General features: G+C 33.7%; 1 long non-coding RNA gene across 2 annotated transcripts in view; it reads left to right on the plus strand.

The window, feature by feature from the left end:
* LOC143192425 (uncharacterized) overlaps positions 1-21,687 on the plus strand; it is a 166,493-nt gene that overhangs the window by 69,133 nt on the left and 75,673 nt on the right. For both annotated transcript variants that reach the window (XR_013004774.1, XR_013004773.1), the window contains exon 3: positions 1,012-1,049. This is a non-coding gene — a long non-coding RNA (uncharacterized LOC143192425). The remainder of the gene's footprint in view (positions 1-1,011; positions 1,050-21,687) is intronic.

Here is a 21,687-nt window from a genome sequence, read left to right on the forward strand (position 1 = left end):
TAGATTTAACATCGAATATATATATTAAATGGTGAATATGGTAAATACGTTCAGGAGGCAAATAAAAATGATAAAATTTTGGAAATAACACATTTTATTTGAAAAAGTATTGAATAAGATGAAATAATAAAAATAATTTCTATACGCCTTTCTATTTTTACAAAAACACCATATTTAAGTTAATTTACATATTTGAACAATTAACAAGAAATCCAGGAGCCATATAAATAAACATTACCAATAAAAAAAACCAAAATCGTTTGGGTCAAGCCCAGCCAATATAGTTAAAACCAAATGAAAAAGCCACCACTATATATGGAAGCAGTGAAATTATCGTTACTATTCTTGATCCACAAATCCCATTAATGAATTGACTATCATTGGGGTGTCATTGATAGTTTTATATTTTGTTTATTTGATCCAGGTCTACTTTTGTTAACAAATTTAGTTATTTCATAGTATCACTGTACAGTGTTCTTATATCTTAGCAAAATGCTGTCTAATTTCTTCTTCTCCGAATTTCACATACTTCGACTTTCATTCTCAACAAATTCTAGTTACATCTTAGTATAAAATAAAATTTAAGTCATTACTAAAATATATTATGTTTAAAATAAATGTCTAATTATTACCAGTTACTACAATTGTTGCTATTATTCTTGATGGACAAACCTCATTAATGACTTGACTACCTCCAATTCAACTAGAATCATTTTCGTCTCTGTTCTTGTTCACCTATTCGATGTCGTTGAAAATGATGTGTTATAAATTTGGTAGCTAATATTCCCACTATAAATAAAATTCGAACTCTGCGAAAACTATTAAGAGAGTTTTGCAGAGACGAGATTACATGGAAATCGGGTGAAGCAAGATCAGGTCTGTACCATGGATCCTCCAAAATCCCGCAGCCAGTCTATCTTAATATTTACTAAATCACTAAATATATATGTGTTCTAGCATTGTCGTAATGGAAAACAAGATAAAATATTAACAATATTTTGTTTATTTTAGGTTTCTTCTCCACACTACTTTGAGTGAAGCTAAAATAGGTAAGTATCTTATCAATTAACACTAAATTAACCGCAGTAAATTAATGCAATTAAAGTACAACGTGGGGCAAATGTCCTGCTAAGTTTGGTTTTCACAAAAAGTCTATATGGTCTTTACATTTTTTTTTTTTCATTATGATTGAAAAATTTCTCTTTTTTAAGGAATTTTTCATGACATCCTGCTACATCTGAGGCACAATTTCTTCAATTTTATGACGAATATTGTCTTAAATGTTGCATCGTTTCAACTTATTCACATAAACTTTTGATTTTAAAAACCCCATAAGAAAAAGTCTGATGCAGTTAAATCTGGAGATCTCGCCATGCTAAATAGCTACTTGGCAAAATAAATCTTCGTGGAAAAACGTCATTCAGTAATTGAATTATTGAACGAGCTGTGTGAAATGGTCCCATCTTGCTGAAACTGCAGATCCTGTAGTCCTTACTTTTCCATTTCAGGCACAAGAATATTTCGAATCATGTCTTGGTACCGTTCGGTAAAGGCAATGATGTTTCCAGCATGAATACAACACCATAGAGTTGTTTTTAGTTTCATGAATTAATTGAGGAATCTGTATTCCCAAAACCGACTGCTCTGTTTATTGACGTGGCCACTGAGAAAAAATGGGCTTCATTGCTCATTATCAATTTAGACGAAAAATCTTCAATTTCACCAGACAGCCTTAGGATAGCATTATGTAGCGTATATTTATCCATAATAAAACTTTGACGCCTACACAACACAATGGTTAATGCGAAACTGAGCTAAATGTCACATAACCAAGATGGCGCGCAATCAAGATGCTCGCGAGACTTTTGCCCCACCCTATATTAATATTTATTAAAATAATATTAATTTTAGAACTAAATTGAAAATGTATGTTATATTCATTCATATTCAGAAAAAAAACTAGGTTTATTAAGGATATACCGCCTAAAAATAATGTTGATGATTAAGAGAATGAGGATTATGAAATTTTAAAGGATTTTGAGATATAACATACTAAAAATGACAAGGAAAACTGACGACTTAATAGTTTAACATAACATATCTTTCGTGCATGAGAGATTACCTTACGTAGCGACGTTGCTCTATGTTGTAGCTTTATGTAGTAGATTAATATTTTTATTAACTAATTGTTTACATACATTTTTTATGTTGATGACCTTCTTCGATATATTTGTGAGTCTCTTGAAGCCATTCTTAAAGAAAGGAAATAATCTCTCACAAATCAACTAATTTTAAGGATTTTTTATGTATTATTAAGGATTATATTTGAATATTGCTAGTAGAGATGTATCATTAAAAATCATCTAGGCATTAAAATGCGCTACTGACATATACTTGTTTGATGGTTTTCCATTATGACCAATTCTGTACTGCGTTAATTGCCTTTCGTTGGCCCGGTCTCTACACAGAGTAACAGTAAAAGGTCAATCGAAAAGTCCCCGGCCTACCATAGTAAAGCACATTTTTTTGGCAAAGTTAGTTTTTTTTATTCAATATAATTCCCTGCAAGGGTGATACACTGATTATAGCGAGCCTGCAACTCTTCGATACCATTTTTTTAGTACGATTTGTCCTTTGCTTCATAATAGGCCTCAGTTTCTGCGATCACCTCTTCATTCGACGAAAATTTCTTCCCAGCGAACATTCTTTTGTAATCTGAGAACAGAAAATAGTCGCTGGGGGCCAGATCTGGAGAATACGGTGGATTCGAAGCCCAATTCATGAATTTTTGCCATCGTTTTCACTGACTTGTGACACAGTATATTGTCTTGGTGAAGCAGCATTTTCTTTTTCTTCAAATGCAGCCGTTTTTCGGCGACTTCGTTCGTCAAACGGTCCAATAAAGCTATGTAATAGTCGCTGTTAATGTTCCTTCCTTTTTCAAGGTAGTCAGTAAATTATTCTATGCGCATCCCAAATTACAGGCGCCATAACCTTGCCAGCCGACTGTTGCGTTTTCCCACGGTTTGGGGCGGGTTCATCGTGTGCAGTCCACTGGGATAATTTGTTTTTGGTAAAAAAAGAGCTCGCGCGACACCCACTTTGCACAGAGCTTTCTCATACCCTAATATAAGTGTATGATATGATGTACACGTTCAGTTGATATCTTTAGAGTGCCTGCTATTTGATTCAATTTCAATTTATTGTCATTCAAAATCATTCGGTGATTTTTTAAATGTTTTCGTCGATAATAACCTCTTTTGGGCGCCCACTGCGTTCACCGTTTTCAGTGCTCATTTCACCACGTCTAAACTTTGGTTGATTTTCCTGGAACAGTGTCCGGAAATTCAGCATCAAACCAAGTTTTTGCTTCAACTGTATTTTTTCCCTCCAAAAAGCAATATTGTATCAACACGCGAAATTCCTTTTTATCCTTTTTTTTTCACAATAACCAAAGTTGCTTCACTCAAAATGCTATAATTCACAAACTAATGATCCGACAACTCTCAAATTTACACACGCATCTTTTGAGGGTTAGGCCTAACTAAAAAACATACGGATTTAATTCTAGTAGCGCCATCTATGTGCCAAGCCGGGAATCTTTCAATTGACTTTTTACATGAAGAAACAAACCGAATAAATTGATATTTAAGCTGTTTTCGTCTCGAAATCAGTGGACTCTCGTTTATTTCCCTTCGGTATCCAATCAAATCATTCCGATGCCTCATCGGACAGGCCCCGTTAAAGGAAATGACTCCATATCGTTTGTTTATAGCGTAATCTCTTTCCCGGCCGGAATCAATATTCGATCCCGACCGAACATTCCCAGATGCACATGTTCCATAACGGACGTTCGACTTCATACCGGGCCAGATATAATTGAAAAATATTATTCGCGATCGATGGAATCGGAATCGGCATACCTGCATGGCTAAATAGAAAATAAATTCGCCGAGCAGATGGGCTTAAATTGGATGGAGGATGTGCACCATTCGATGAAGCTAGCGCGAGACAATGGACGGGCGCCACCTTGATTCAAACCCGGTGTCAGACAGAGAGAGAGAGAGATAATTAAACAAAAGAACGATACTTTGTTTTGAATTTTTCAAGTTTTAAGTTTAATCAGTGTAGAGATTAGTTTAATTATTTAATACATTTGTGTTTGGTGTTGGTTGATGTTTCTAGTTTATTTAGTTCGGAATATTTATAGCCTATTCAAAGTTTTTTTAGTAATGCGTCATGGATATTTGTGACGTCGAAATATTGCAATGTTGTCGCATCAACTCTTGAGTTTTAGTTGATTTTGTCTTTGACATACAAGAAAATTCTAATCTAAATAAAATAATTGAACAAAAATGTTATCAAATATAATTTATTTTAACATTATACTACATCTAATTCATATATTATCGAGGGACTACAATTAAGGACACAGGTATAATAGTTTGTAGGTTAGATTAGTTTTGTTTACATTGAACTCTTTTCCACACCACCCATGAGGCGCGCTTTTTATGTAATTGGTATCCACTGTAGACCTAATCCACCTAATTAACAATTGTATATCTGAGAAACGTATTTTACTTTCATTCGAGAGCATATTGACCTTTTTACATTTAGTTCTTGTTTCCTTCGATGTTGTGTTTACTTGTCAAGTTATCTTGGTATCACTGTATATTTTATTTCTTCTGCTACTATTTCTGTACACCATTCTTCATAAAATTAATCGCTGAATTATGTCTAATGCATTTACCATATGTACAAAACAGTTAGTATTCATTTTCTTCTCACACTGTAATTTTGTACAATTACAATCATATCTGTGCACACAAATCTTTCACGCCCTACAATACTATTTTCTACAGTTATATTCAATTAACTATGTGCATACCTTTAGTTGTTTCTACTCTCATCACTCTGTCTCAGGAATTTTCAGCATTGCACAGCATTATCACATATCCTGAAAGTTTCTTTCACTCACTTTCAATTTCTGACTCACTGTCCAATTCAGTCACTAAACTGTTAATTACTAATCTGCTTAAAATATGTTCACGTTTCCACCATTTATCACTTACTTCCTCTGTATGTCTTATCGAGTTCATCCAAACCGAAGGTGTTATGATTAACAATGCTTCCTTCCACATATCCAAACATTTTTTGATGGAATATCATTTTCAACTAGCAATATATCTGCAATTAAATATTAATAAATATAATGACCAACAAAACCCAATCGAATGCTATTGTAACTCTTACCTTTTTCCATCAATGTTTGCTGTCTTAACACTTTTTTTGTTACTGTCTTGACAAGAATGCCACAGTGAACCATTTTGACATATTCAAGTTTCATCAAGATACCCAAATTCAATTAGTTCATCTTCCTTGGTCTTATTTTATGCCTTCAAAAATTGAATTCTGTTTAAGGCAATGTCTGGATATATATATATATATATATATATATATATATATATATATATATATATATATATATATATATGTATGTATGTATGTATATATGTATATACATCATCAAATCCACAAATTCAGTAGCAGAAAGCTACCAAAATACGACGACACATTTGTTTTAACCTTATTTCCGTCAAACAACAGGTACCCATTGAAAATTCTTTGAATGCGGTTCCTTAGTCACCCACCGTACAAAAATAGCATTCCGCCTCGACCAAATACACTGACGGCATTATGCAATCTAACATGACTAATGGCTATTAAAATGACGCTTACTAACCGGCCTGTTAATCAGTCGAGGTTAAAAGGTAGCGGCGTCAGATAAACCTAATGAATTGTGTTGAATATCTGGTTTTATACATCGGATGGGTGTGGCTCCGGTTGTTTAGTCGTGTCGGATTGGAATATACATTAGCCATATCGCAGAATGGTCTTGTTGTTTCGCATCCGAATCGTTACGAAAGCATCTCGTTGTTGACTTAGTGGGGTACGTCATTTTACACATTTTTTACATTTTAAAGATAATTTAATTATTTGTTGAGTATCAGATAATGAAAAAGTGAATTACTTTCCTGTTTTTCAAAATATCCTTTTTCATTGTCTGAAATTTTCTACTACAAAATTGTCGATTTTGCTTGTGATATACAGAGGATGGACAAAATAGTATGGAACACTTAGTATACTCAAGTTTTATTTAATGATAAGGTGTTGAGCGGCCATTTGCTTTTAAAATAGCTACAGTTCCTCGCCAATTCCTAGAGTGTCTGAATATTTTCCAACATTCTTGTATCAAAACATTTGCTTCAGTGGTGTCAGGGATGGAAATCCACTCCTGACTCTCTGCTATACAACTCCCCATAACGTTTCAATTATGTTGAGTTCTGACGATTCTGCTACCATAGTTGATGTTCGGTAATATTCTAATAATCCTCAAACCAAGACTGAACCTTTTCGGCTCTTTTTAGGGCGCGTTATTATCTTGGAATTTGGCATTGTTTAGCAAGAATACGATATATATATATATATATATATATATATATATATATATATATATATATATATATATATACCCCTACGCCAACGAAGCCGGCATGTCGAGATATTCATTCGCAGCAATCGGGTCAGTGAATACCAGCTGAATACCAGAATATTGCCGTCCTAATCATAACAGAATCTCCTACATGGTTAACTATATTTTTATTATTTTGTTTCTCTCCCTGTATCTCTAAATTAGCATTCCAATGAAAATGAGAATCAATATAATAGACCATAGTTCATTCTTATAAATCCTGAAGAGTAGATCCGATACTTCTGCTGCGGTTCTGTTTAAATTCAAAACTTCAACTAATAAAGCGTTTTCATGAATTTCCTGTGATCAAATATTCTGATTGTTCTTACATTAGGCCAACAACATTAAAATTATGTAAAATGAAGATATTGAAATAAGTTCTTCTTCATTCATCCTTCAGTATGGTCTTCAACACAATCTGCGAAATAACATATACTACAATTTTCACTTCAGTTTATCATTGTTCTTTGGCAGGATTCGTTAAAAAAGAATACTATTTAAACATTCACATGTCGGAATACAACGGTTTTTCCTTTATATATTTAAGAAAATCATATTATTGGTAAATGCTATAAAAATAACGTCATAACAGCAAGTTGCCTTAAATTTATATACAAAAACATAAAAACAAATAATATATAACCTAAGATATCCTACAAAAAATAAAATTAAAGCAAGGAAATAAGTAGAGGTAAAATAAAAATGTTTTCTTTAGTTTATAATATTTATTATCGAGTTTAATTGCATATCATTGCCAATAAAAAATATTTTTAAGAAAAAAATTGAACCGACTTCAGAAAATAATTAAGGAACTCACTAAAGTAAAAAATAATCAAACTTAGATTTTTAACACAAATAAAATCTTTTAAAATAAAATATGTACATAATTATCGTTGTAATGACAAAAAAATTAACAAAATCCTTATTTAACATCTTTACTACTCGTATTTGATATTCTACTATATACACAATTTAGCTTAATACCTACCCAAACCTATTTATCTATTTACAATATTATTTTAACTACTACCGACTAAACAAATCTAATTTGTTGTTGGACATCGACTTCAAACTGTTCAGTTGTAATAGTTAAAATAATATTGTAGATAGGATAGGTTTAGGTAGGTATTAAGCTAAATGATGTGTATATAGTAGAATATAAAATACGTATAGTACATATATTAAATAAGGTTTTCTTTTAAGAATCTTTTTATTTAGTTATTACAACGATTTTTTTGTATATATTTTATTTTAAAACGCCTTTTTTGTGTTAAAAATCTAAATCGCTTCAATTTTTTGTTAAAAATATTTCATTTTATTAGTAGAACTAAGTGTCCTTAAAACAGGAAACCGCAGTGAACTAAATACGGATAATATAGTGTATTTAATGACAAGAAGCGATTAAGATATTGTGCAGCTGGTCATGTTTAACCTATCGAAACCACCAAATTAACTATCCAAAATAAATTTGGAGGGAATTTGTTGGGAATCAACAATTTTTGGGTTTTTTTTTCTCGCCAATTTAAGGAGTTTAATAAATTGGCATTGGTAACCCTGAAAATAACACTATTTGGTTGTAGAACGTCGCCTGTGGTCTACTCATCATGAGAGAACGTGTCACAAAATAATTTTTATCGTCTGCACACAGCAAACTTGAACTCAAAAGTGTTTTTTATTGTTAAGTATGTGTTTAAAATGTATGAATTCGATTTCCAACTATTGTTGATGGTGGTCTACTAACTTATTGGAACACCTAGTATAACATACCGTATACGAAATAACACTCGTTTTGTTTATTAAAAACACACAACTATGACTAATAGTGCAAAATAGAATTATGATGTCGATTGTATAGTCAGCCGAGTGTCAGCTGATTCAGACGATGGTGACAAGACTGGCTAACAAATTCCAGCGTTTAACGAGAATAATTGTTTCTTATTAGCTAGTACCGTCGAGACCTAGTTGAATAATACGGTCTAGTCGGCGTAACATCATAAAATGATGAGTTGACGTTTTTTTTTTTCAATCTTAACGAGGTTTTAACAAATACTGCCTTTTATAATATTATAATTACGGGGGAAATAAGTGTATTATTTTTAGCCAATTATATATTTATTTATAATTTGAGAACATTTTGTACATGTATTAAGTATAAAAGTTTATAAACGAAAGTTTTTTTAATCACCATTTTTTAAAACAGAAAATTTGACTCATTAATTTGTTAATTATTTGAAAATTAGGCTTCTAGTCATCATCAGCTCCATATGTGTCTTCATTTTCGGCTTGCTGCTGTTCTTTTCGAGCTTCTTTACTGTCTTGAGAGCTGGATTGATGTCGTCGCATTACGCGTCGATTGTCAACTTCTTGGGCATAATTGAAGTTTCTGCTACTAACGGAAAAATTAAGTTCGTCCAGAATGGTTAAAATACCGGAAGTTCATTCATTTAATAAGCAAGTAGCTCCAAGTATGCCGAGACCTCAGTTTCCATTTGCATTTTGAGTAAAATAAGCTTTAATATTTCAAGAAGTTGAGAGTTCTTCAGCTGAGAGGCTGACGATTCGGGTCCCGCCAAAAAAATTTCATGTTTGGCCAGAAATATTGGATGCCGGCTCGGTTGGTGCAGTGGTCAATTGGACAGGATAGTTCTCCTACTGTCGAGATTTTGAATTCTGCTGGGACATAGTCTTAAGCTTATGTTTGTGATTGTTTACAAGTATAATTGCTCAAAATGTAAGAGTGCAAAATCCGAGAAGGAAAAATGATCCCAGTCACTTCAGTAACCAGGCTGGGTAAGACCGGATGTCTCTGGGACGATCTCCATGTCGGTCACTCGCCAGTTATAGATAGAAAAAACCTAATACCAACACACCAGTTTGGGTTTGTTAACAAGCATTCTAAAATTGATCAGGTTCGCAGAATAACAGATGTTATTGAAAGAGCCTACGACAGTAAAAAAGTATCTTCAGCTATATTATTAGAAGTAGCACAAGCTTTCGATAAGGTTTGTTATGAAGGCCTTGGTCATAATGTACAGAAAAGGTTAACAAAACAATATACCGAACTATTAAAATCGTACATTACAGCCAAAATGTTTAAAGCTAAACAAGAAGAAGCTTACTCTACAAAAAAAGAAGCTAAAGCAGGTGTACCACAAGGAAGTGTACTGGAGCCAATGCTTTATCTACTCTACACTTGTAATATACCACAAATGGAGAATATTACGATGGCTATATTTGCTGATGATGTTACGATTATAGCTGTCGGAGACAATAGTGAAGAAGTCACACGAAAATTACAAGTGACAATATAAATCATTGGACACAAACTTGGAAAATAAAAATTAACGAAAGTAAATCTGTGCATGTGTAGTTCCCCTACAATCAGCTCGTACAAGCACCAACAATATTAAATAATACTATCATTCCATATAGCAACAACGTTAAATATCTCGGAATGAATCTTGATGCAAAACTTCGCTTGGAAGAACATATAAAGAAGAAAAGAAAAGAAATGGAATTGAAATAAAGGAAAATGTGTTGACTAATTGGAAGAAAAACACAATTGTCAGTACATAATAAATTGCTATTATATAAGCAAACACTGAAACCTATATGGACATACGGAGTTCAATTATGGGAATATTCTGGAAAGAGTAACATAAAGAAAATACAACTTTTTTAGAACAAAGTCCTGAGAAGTATTGTGTGCGCACCCAAATACTACATTACTAACTACCTACATCGAGACCTTCAGATACCCACAGTCAGTCAAGAAATCAAGAGAATTGCAAGGGGACATGAGGAAAGACTCCATTCTCATGAGAATATTGATGGTATCAACTTTTGATACCACCAGAGCAGGACACAGACTCAAAATAACTAAAGCATCTGATCTTCTGTAGTGAGGTGCATGTAACGAAAATACAGCAGTGACATCTATAAACATTATTTCACCAGAGACTGAGATAGGGCCGATGGGTCCTCCTAGTTACATACCTAGATATAAGTTATCATAAAAACAAATTGTAGGTTGGTCGGAAACGACTAGTAACAATATAATAATTAAATAATAAAAAAAAACTCGCCAGTCTATAAACTTAATGCCGATGACCGTGGTTTGGACCCCACGTTAAACAATAGATCCAGTCCAGATAAACCATAGTTAGTATAAAGGAGACTTTAAAGTATAACCAAAAAAAAAATCATCAAATGATGATTCACGAAATATTAAACGCAAAGCTCTAAATTAATTTTACGCAGACGAAATTATTTCAACAACAACGAAACCAGCAAGAAAAAATATTACGAATAAACATTTGTTAACGACAAACCTGATAAAGCGTTAAGAAAATGTAATAAATTACCCTGGCTATCGAGATACGAGATCATGCCCTTCCTGAAACATTTAATCATCAGCGACGTAAATAAAGAAAAAAGTTCGGGGGAAATGCGAAGCTCGCGCGCTCTGTCGGTCTTCGGTTGGAAGTATTTTTTTCGACAACGTTCCGAAAGACAGATGATATGAATGGTTTTGTGGTATATTCCAGATACCACGTCTTTAAATATGGCGGTATTGAAATGGAGTTAATTTGCATGTTTAAAAAAACTTTTCCTATAAATTGTATAAGGAAAGCCCTATATTTTACCACAATTTGCATCTATAGTTCATTACAACTCCTAATATAAAATATTTTTAACAAAAAAACTCAACCGACTTCCGAAAAAATAAACAAAGAACCCAAACTTTAACAGGTCATTTGAGAAAAGTCCCCGTCCTGATTCTTAGATGGCTCTACTAGAATTAGATCCATAAGTTTTTTAGTTAGCCCTAACCGTCAAAAGATGCGTGTACAATTTGAGTGAAGCAACTTTAGTAATTGTGAAAAAAATGGATAAAAAGCAATTTCGCGTGTTGATAAAATATTGTTTTTTGAAGGGAAAAATACAGTTGAAGCAAAAACTTGGCTTGATGTCGAGCTTTTGGACACTGCCCAAGGAAAATCAACCATCAAGGATTGGTATGCTAAGTTTAGACGTAGTGAAGTGAGCACCGAAGACTGTGAACACAGTGGAGGCCCAAAAGAGGTTGTTACCGACGAAAACATTTAAAAAATCCCCAAAAATGATTTTTTAATGACCATAAATTGAAATTGAATGAAATAGTAGACACTCTAAAGATATCAACTGAACGTGTACATCATATCATTCACGAATACTTGGGTATGAAAAAGCTCTGTACAAACTGGGTGTCACGCGAGCTCACTTTTGATCAAAAACTACGACGAGTTAAAACATGGCTCCATCATTTCACTCCGAAGTCCAATCGACGGTCATCCGAGTGGAACTGCACACGATGAACCCGATCCAAAGCGTGGGAAAATGCAACAGTCGGCTGGCAAAGTTATGTTATGGCGTCTGTATTTTTGGATGCGCATGGAATAATTTTCATTGACTACCTTGAAAACGGAAGGACCATCAACAGCGACTATTACGTACCGTTATTGGACCATTTGAAGGACGAAATCGCCGAAAAACGGCAGCATTTGAAGAAAAAGAAAGTGCTACTTCACCAAGACATTGCACTGTGTCACAAGTCAGTGAGAACGATGACAAAAATCCATGAATTGGGCTTCGAATTGCTTCCTCATCCACTGTCCGAGATCTGGCCCCCAGCGACTATTTCCTGTCCTCAGATCTCAAAAGAATGCTAGCGGGGAAGAAATGTTGGCCGAATGAAGCGGTGATCGCCGAAACTGAGGCCAATTTTGAAGCAAAGGACAAATCGTACTACAAAAATGGTGTCGAATAGTTGGAAGGTCGCTATAATCAGTTTATCATCCTTGAAGGGAATTATGTTGAATAAAAAAACCAATTTTTCCAAAAAATGTGTTTTACTATGGTTGGCCGGCGACTTTTCAATTGACCTGTTAATATTCACATTTAGAAATCGATTCACATTCGATGGCCTTCAGCTGCCATTTTCTTTAAATTGAATTAAGAAAGTAGATCTTCCCGCAAATGCGATTTACTCGCTACAAATTCAGATATTTTCGACGCACTGAAGCTAGTCAGTAAGGCTTCAACATGAAGATAATTAGAAATGTACCCGATGGGATTTAATACACAGTAACACCATCTGTTGTAAATCGTTTAAAATTCATTTACAGGCCATAAGTTTCGATGAGTATTTAATGAGTATCAGTTTAAAAACAACAAAAAAACACTAATATTGGCTGGTAAAGTGTCATAATATGAACAATGGTGCCAGCCAAATGTTAAAAATGTTAAAACTCCAGTTAGGCTTCCTAACAAGAAACATCAGCTAGTACTACGGTAGCGGTTAAAAATAAAATGTTAATAAAATATAGATTGTGAGCATGTATCGCGATATTGCCAACACCAATATACGTATGACTTAAGGACAATGGAATGGAGGCGGTTTTCTCATTCAGGCATCGATAAGTGTTCAATCTGAAAATAGCCCGAAACCCATGATGCAAAAGTAATAAAAGCAATCCAGAAATCTGTCGGCATCGGCTGGCGAACGAATATTTTGGAAATGCGAACGGAAATTCGATACCGACGCTTATATTCAGCCAAGGTCTATTATTAGTTGGGCTTTTCAAGACAATATTTATGATTGAAAATTTAACGTCGATCAATTTCTGTGTTTTTCTATCAAGATTAAGAACACTTTTTGATAACCATGGAACCAAATGTGCTTTAACGTTTCAAATGGTCTTTTTTGGTTCCGAATGGTCTGAATATTTGTTTGTCTTTGACGGATGGAACCAAGATCAATGATTATGTGGGAGCTGCTTTTATCACATCAACGTTATCAGAAAAGCACTTGAAGCTTCCCACTTCATCGTGCGTATTAACAGCCAGATGGCTGATACAAAGCTCTAAAGTGTGTACAGGATATACAAAAAATCTTATAGTGACTATACAAATATTTTTGTACAAATCTGAGCAACACTTAACACACAGGCTCAAAAGTCCCGGCCCTAACACATAGATGGCGCGAGTTTTATTGTATTCGCCGCTTTTTCAGTTAGTACTAACCGTCATATAAAAGGTGTTAAAATTTCATGATACTCTAATCATAAGTTTGTGAGTTATTGTCCTAATAGTGACACTACTTTTGTTATTTTCAAAACAGTGGATCAAAAAAAGTTCGTGTTTTAATTTGACACTGCTCCTTGATGGGAAAAATACCGTTCAAGCGAAACGATGGCTTGAAAAGTGTTCTGAGGACTCCGCTCCATCCGAAACAATAAGTAAACGTTGGTTTGTTGACTTCAAACGTGGTCGTAGAGACACCTATGATGCAAAACGCAGTGGACGTCCAAATGAGGTGGTAACACCAGAAAATATCAAAAAAATCCACAAAATCGTTTGAACGATCGAAAAGTGAAGTTGCGTGAGTTAGCTAACATCGTAAAGGTATAAAAAGAACGTGTTCGTTTTATATCGCATGAGCACTTGACTATGAAAATTGGGTGCCGCGTTTGCTCACTGTTGACCAAAAACAAAAACGAGTTGATGGTTCTGATTAGTGTTTGGCCATGTTTAAATGTAATAAACCAGAATTTTTGCATCGATATGTAACAAAGAATGAATCATGAATTCATCACTTCATCAAAACGATCGTCATCTGAGTGGCCATCAATTGGTGACAATAATTGTGCGGATCTTGATGGAGATTACAATACGCGTGTTCTTTGTTACGCCGTATACGAGAGTATACAATCCATGTGTTATATAGGTTTCCTCCTTGTCCTTATCAGAAAACTTCCCTGTCTAGAGCAAATATCTGATATGATTTGCTGTTCTGCTCCTTAGGCAACTGGATTAGCTTAAGTGGGACGTGGACTTTTAGAGAGAACAATACACTACGGGAGGTGAAAAAGAGAGTTGTACCATGGCCTTAATAGTGCCAATATTAGTAGACCCAAATTGTCTATATTTTTACGTCTTCGAATACTGTAGATTGACCCATGAATTTGCCTGAACAGGAAGACTCTACCGTCAGTTTATACTGATATTTATTACTTTGTATCATATGTTTTTCTTGCTTTTTCTTTTTTTGTTGTTAGGCTTCATCTGACAATTACAATTTGAAACTTGACCTTTATAACTCTATAATTATTTTCTCTAATGCTTGAATTGGCTCAAGGAACCAAACAAAGTTAAATGTTAATACTGGAGAACCTTTTCGATAACTCCCTACCGAATCTACCTTTGGAGCCCTTTGGTTTGTATTATTAACATCAGTGGTTCACAAGCAGACGCCACTAACTCACAGCTGACGATTTTAGCTAGCCTTAGGTGTAAATTAATGTGCTCATAATACTATTTTACTACCACTTTAATTCCATTATTTATAACTAAATGAATCAAGGTGATGGTTTTGTTTGGGCCTTTCTAATACGACCTTTTGCATGTCATACATCACAATTGTCACACAATGCTCCTTGGCTACATCGTTAGCGGGTATACAACCCCAAAAATAGGTACGCTATGCGTTAAATATACATTTACGAGATGTGACCAACAATGGCTGATGGTCCATTAAAAAATTCTCTAATAATAATCATGACCCTCATCTCTTTTAGCTCTTTGGTTGAGGCCTAAAAATCCCTGTAACATTGTAAGTAATGAGATGACTTCTTTAGTATCTTTACTGAACAGAAACCTACGTTTTTAAAGCAATAGTACAGCGCACGTCGATTGCACAGCGTTTTGTTGAAAACGTAAATTGATTCCAAACATAAAAGTGAAGTCTGTCAAGAAATTTGCATTAACTGCAGTGTCAGAGAAAGCCAAAGTTCCTTTTTATTTTTTTTAAATATTATTACGCTACTATATTTGATGAGAACCATCTATTATATTTTTTTAAATATTTATAGTATTTTGGTATTATTACACTATATATTTTCATTTTATTCAGTGTTTCAAATTTCCTTAAATACGTTTTATCTCAATTGTATATTCGTTCTCAATAGTTGATGAAGGACTTATTAGGAATTGCATCTTGTTAGAACAGAATCCTTTGAAAAATAATTTATTTTATTTATACTTTGTACTGTAAGCCAGAATTGGTTAATTTGTGAATTCAAACAATACATCGTATTCTTCAAGTATACGAATAATTTACGAAAATTATAACTTTGGTTTGCTGTTGTAGTATTTATATATTGATAAATAATTACATATTGTTTTATTTTCTCTTTTTTCTTTTCAATATTATGTTTAAATGAAAATTGTTTATAAAAGTTCTTCATATTATTTTTTTTTATATTATAGGGGACGAGAAGTATACTAGACCTTTTAACTTGTGAATTCAAAATAATTTATTCTAGTTATATTCTTCAAATATACGTATAATATTCAACATCTGGCAACGTTGCAAACTCAAATCCTTGCGCGCATGCGGGGATTCTCCAAAACTAGACTATTGCCTCCAGGCAAATCTCAGCTTACGTAAGCGACCTCTAACTACGGAAATGGGACAATTTACCATTTTAATTTGAAAACCGGAAACTCGTTCTTCCTGTTTCCATTATCCACATATTAAAATAGTGGCGCGGCGACCCGGTGCCGGCGAGAATTCTCTCGGCGTGGATTACTTTATAAATTTTAAATTAACTGCCTCTTTTAATCTGTTTATCGGGTTTTAACTTTTTAATAAAGCTAGTGCCCGCTGCGCTAACCTCCTCCAGAGATTGCGTACACTCCTCGACGAGGGAACAAGTTTATGCGATGCCTTTACGAGAATTAAAGTGGTCCGTTTTTCCTCCCTTAAGGAGCGTTAATAATTCCTGAAAGCCGTGCTAATAATATTAGTTAATGTTGCCTCATTTTTTCTGGTTTACTTGAAGTTACTACTTTGAGTTCTTTTCCTGTTGATGTGCATGGGTTAATGCGGTAGTAAATTGTTATTAATGAAGTTTCTGAAATAAGAATTTTAGGTTATAGTTGGCGTAATTGTTCTTATAAACAGTATGAATTCATTTTGGCATAAGAAGTAATTTTTGGTAGGAGGAAGTTTCAATAATGAAGTTGTACGCCAAATAATTAAAATAACTTATGTGATATTCTAATTATGAACTGTAAGCACAAAATGATAACAAGAAGAACAAGAACATATACGACACAGAACTATGCGGGGAATTGGCTTATTATTGTCATTTGAAACAGTCCTATAAAGTCACAAGATTGCGTGATTATCTTTGCCACTGTGTGACATAACATCTTTATTAGGTACGCTTAGTACAATCTTAATTATAAATTAATTTATTACTACATTTCATTTGTACTTGGATTAATTCACAAGCAAGACGAGTGCGAGAAAATACATCAATATGTATTCCTCAATTATAAAGTTCGTATGGTTTGGTTCGCTTCAATCTCCTGATATCCTGCCAGCAGTTGTATTGCGTTCACGTTAGTATGATTTAGTAATATTATTTCGTGTTTCAAGGCCAAATCTTGGATAACTTCGCAAATCCATTTGATTTCATCCATTTTTTTTATTTTGGTTTTAATGTTGGTGGTTTTGCTTTTTATCTAACATAATATTTCCAATTTAATCTACCGTCAAGATGGATCCCAAGGTATTTAGCTGATTCTGTTTGAGGAATCGGGCATCCATTGAGTGATATAAGTAATTTTCTATTATTTCGCCGCAATGCAAAATTAACGTGGACAGATTTGGAGCTATTAAGTTGAATTTTCCAATATCTCGTCCATTTGTAGATTTTGTTGACTGCCACTTAATAATTACGTCGTCAGACGTCCTAGGACGTTACCTTGTGAAACTCCAGCCGAAATAGTTTTAAATGTCAAGAATGCCATTTCCTGCGATACTCTGAATTTTATTTCGAAAAGATATAACTCTAACAATTGACAATAGTTACGCGGTAACAATTTGCTCATCTTACAGATTAATCCCAAATGTAAAACCCGATCAAAAGCTTGTGAGACATCCGAGAATATTGCAGGGCAGTATTTCTTTTCCTCAAACGCTTTTTCAATAACTGCCGATCGATTGTTGAATAGTGATTTCGAAAACCAAATTGGAAACCTGGTATTATTACAAAATTTTTAACATGTTTAAATATTAGTTTCTCAAATAGCTTTTATATTGCAGATAACAGCGAAATAGGCCTGTAAGATTCTACTGGTTCTGCAGGTTTGTATTTTATCTGAGGACTAAATATAAACATAAACTGTATAGCACTACTACAAAAGTGCGATCTATTCTATTAAATCAGTTCAGATCTATTGAATCCAATAGAATTGTTGGTGGATCTCCGCTAAGAAAGAAAAAAAAACAACTAACCCATGAATACACACTGATTATAATTATTATAGCTAATTATTAACGATATGAATAACGATACATTTTGGCACAACACGAAGAAAAAGCACTTTCGATTCCTAAATATCGTAGGTATACCGAAATTACGGTAGATCCGGCAACACTGTTTTTTTTTAATCATCGTCGATATTTTTCATTGTAATTAATGGTTCCGAAACTTAATTGATCTTATATGTATCAACCGACGAATTGGAATTTTGTGTATATTTGTTCTTTAATTGACAAATAAATATTGGCATTCGTTTTAAGTGCTTTTAGTGATCTTTAACGAATTTCAAACTATATTACGCATAACTTTATGGTGCCGAACTCCAAAACAAGCATGATGAATCGTATTCCTGACAGACTAATTAAAACCAGACTGTCATAAATAAGTATTCAAATTCTGATGTTAGGTTAAAGCGTTGGGTCTGTAAAAAAGTGAGCGTAGAACCAAGCTATGTGTGAGATTTATAGAGCCATCAGGAATGTCATCGATGAATGATGAAACATGAAAAGTAATACATGCTGCACATTTTCTGATATAAAACTCTATTGTTATTTTGGTGAAACGTACCCTATGTAGGGAAAACTCATAAACTTCATATTTCTGATATATATGTAGGAATATTCGCCTTTGGTTCGGTCAGAATGAATGGTTGTTTATCGAAACATTCACTACTATTTTTGTGGAAGAAATTCGCACGGGAACAGAAAACACTGGTTGAACAAAAACTTGTTTATTTCATGTGTTAAATACTACATGTATTCGACAGGATATTAGATTAAGTAAAGGAAATATGGAAACGCTATGGAAATGGTGCTGTTACAAGGGGTAGAGAAAAAGAGACCGAGACGTCGTCGTGGTGGTCTTTTATATCCGGAAACCGCATATATGACCGCTATGAAATATCTATAAATGATAATATTACATGAAAAAAACTGAAAAATGGTAATTTACTTCTAGAAAACATAAATTTGTGGAACATAAATAAATAATTGGAACATTTTATTCATATCTATATCGCATATTTACGGCACAAGCTGATAATTAGCAGGTTATCAGCAGCAGTGAGCTGTAATCCGATTCCTAATTGACATTTCGACTCGGGGCTAATCCGCTGCAGCCGGAATTATGAGGAGAGTCCTTATTAATGAAAGCGTAAAATCTACTGAGAGGTGAACAATGGGGCCGGAGAGCTCAGCGTGAGTATAATACGCTTTCAGTGCCCGTAAGTCGGTGAATGGAGTGAGATATTCAAGGAGCGTCGTCGTGTAAGAGATCTGCACGTTTGCGTTAACTTTTGTTACTGGATATAATGGAGGAACGTGTCTACAATATTATTAATGATAATCGTAGTAACAGTAAAATGGGGGATGTGTCATCCAGACAAAATAAGCGTGAGGATATGTCTCATTCCCGACATACATATATATAAAAAGAGGTCCTATAGATATTCTTTCATAAAAATAAACAGAATGGATATATAATATGGGGATTTATTTAAGTTTTTCTTTTATTTATGGCATAGTGTAATAAAATATTTTTAACAAAAAAACATTGAGAATTTAACACAAATTTTTAACACAAAGAAAAACGTTTTAAAATAAAATATATACGTAATAATCGTTGTAAACAATTTTTCTCAATAAATGGATTTTGAATCAATTGCTAATACACTATTGATTTTTACAAAATTACAAAATCCTTATTCTGCGATAGTCACTTTGGACTTAACATTTGTAATTTTACTGAATTAAATCGAACGGTTCTACATTCTTTAATCTTCGGACTAAGCCATCATTATCTAGGAGCTGACGAACCTCAACATCGATATGTTGATGGAGCTTCTGTTCATTTCTTTGGCTATAGTCCTTGATAACGTTATCGACAGTTTCTACCTTCAGGTCCTTATGAAGATTGTCATTACGGAATGTACCATGCATCAGCAATATCTCGCAGTATCTTGTTTTTTTGGAATTTTTGTTCTTATTATACTTATATAACAGATTGAGATCTTCACAATTTTTTTAAGATGTGGCTTATATACATAAGTTTCATGCAAGATATTTGACAGTATTTCCATACAGAACTACTTGCTGATTTATATATACTGGCTTGTGCTTGCTTCTTTTTTTGCTGAAATTATTATATACTGATTAGCTGACCCGGAAAGCGTTGTTATGGTAACATTGTTTAACTTATTGGAAGTGTGTAAGGCTATTGTATATGAGTGAAAAAGGCATGGAGCGTTATGACCAATAAGACAATATAACAAAATACCAAATTTATTTTAAGTAATAATTATTTATATCATTGATTCATTACATAATATTAATCTCTTAATGCTACCGCGTGAACAATATTTGTTTGTTAGCCCGTCTTTGTTTTGTTCTTGACGCAATTGCGCCATTCTCACACGCCCTCCAGTATTTTCTTCCTGAACTTCTTACTCGGTTCTTTGGGCTCTTCTATTTCGAACGGTTCTAGATTTCTTTGTATCACGGCTCAAATTGGCCCCTTTGCGTTTTGTTGGCAATGTATTATATCGAAATTGAATTATTCGAATTATATCGAAAATACATATTGTTAGAAATAGTGAAAAAAAATCTGTAGAAGTTAGAGCTCTTATCAGTAAACACAAAAAAAATCCCAAATCTACCAAAAAAATCTGAGTTTCACCGAATTCGTTTTTCACCATTCGCAACAATACTTTCATTATAACATAAATAAGAAAGAATAATTATTGATTTCATAGTAAACGTATAAAAATAATTTATACCTGCAACTCAATAGCCGTTGTTTGCTGGAATAATTTTATTAGTTATTAACAATAAAATATATTCAATAATATTATTTATTAATAAATAAATAATAAAGTTGAGAATATATTTGATATGAGAGTTACACTGAGATAGCAAAAATGTTTAACTACTACGCTTGACGCATATAATAACAGCCGAAAAGTGTAGAGGGAGTGAGAGAAGGTGAGATTGTTTGAAAGAAATAGCAGACCATCTTCGTTGTCAGCTCCGTAATGTTTACTGGGTGAGAAGTGACACCGGTAGACACATGGAGGGGATTACTTACCAAGTGATAATAATTGATACTATCGAGCGGGATAAAACAAGATAAAATTATTAAAATAACTATTAAAAATCAAGGGTTCGTGATACAAAAGTGAAAATTTAGGGTTATTATATTTTCTAATGCCAGTTAATAAGAAAAATTTATCCAAAACATAAACAAATTGGGGTGAAAACCCCTTAGCCGTTTCGGAGGGGTATGGGAACGAACATTGTGAGATAAGAATTTTATATATAAGATTTATTTTAATACGCCAGTCTTCTGTCCAGCATGGTATTTCGACTATAGTTATCAACAACGTTTCGGTTCTTTCAATGTTGTTATCTCCAATAGGGTTGCAGTACCGTCTGTATATGTAGCAACAACATTTTCATCGAATGTAGGCATTTTTAAAATGAAAAACTAATCGTCGTACATGCAAACGTCTAATATATCCACATTGTCATCTCAATATTCAACATATAATGCACCCGACAAGAGGGACTTATAAAATTCTCCATTACCGACGCAAAAACAATTTAAATATCCATTTCCATTCGCCTATTCAGCCCTCGGGAACACGGAATCTCGCGTCGCATCCGAAACGCTAATCCTTCGGGCCGGACAGCTAGAAAATCTACATGATCCCGCATCAGCCTTTGACACGACTTAATCCGGATAGTGTGTCCCAGTGACGCGCCCGGATCAGCAGGAAACAAAACG

This window comes from Rhynchophorus ferrugineus, unplaced genomic scaffold, assembly GCF_030347505.1.
Source record: "Rhynchophorus ferrugineus isolate W39M unplaced genomic scaffold, kcgeb_rfMv2 rfM3, whole genome shotgun sequence".
Lineage (NCBI taxonomy): Eukaryota > Metazoa > Arthropoda > Insecta > Coleoptera > Curculionidae > Rhynchophorus > Rhynchophorus ferrugineus.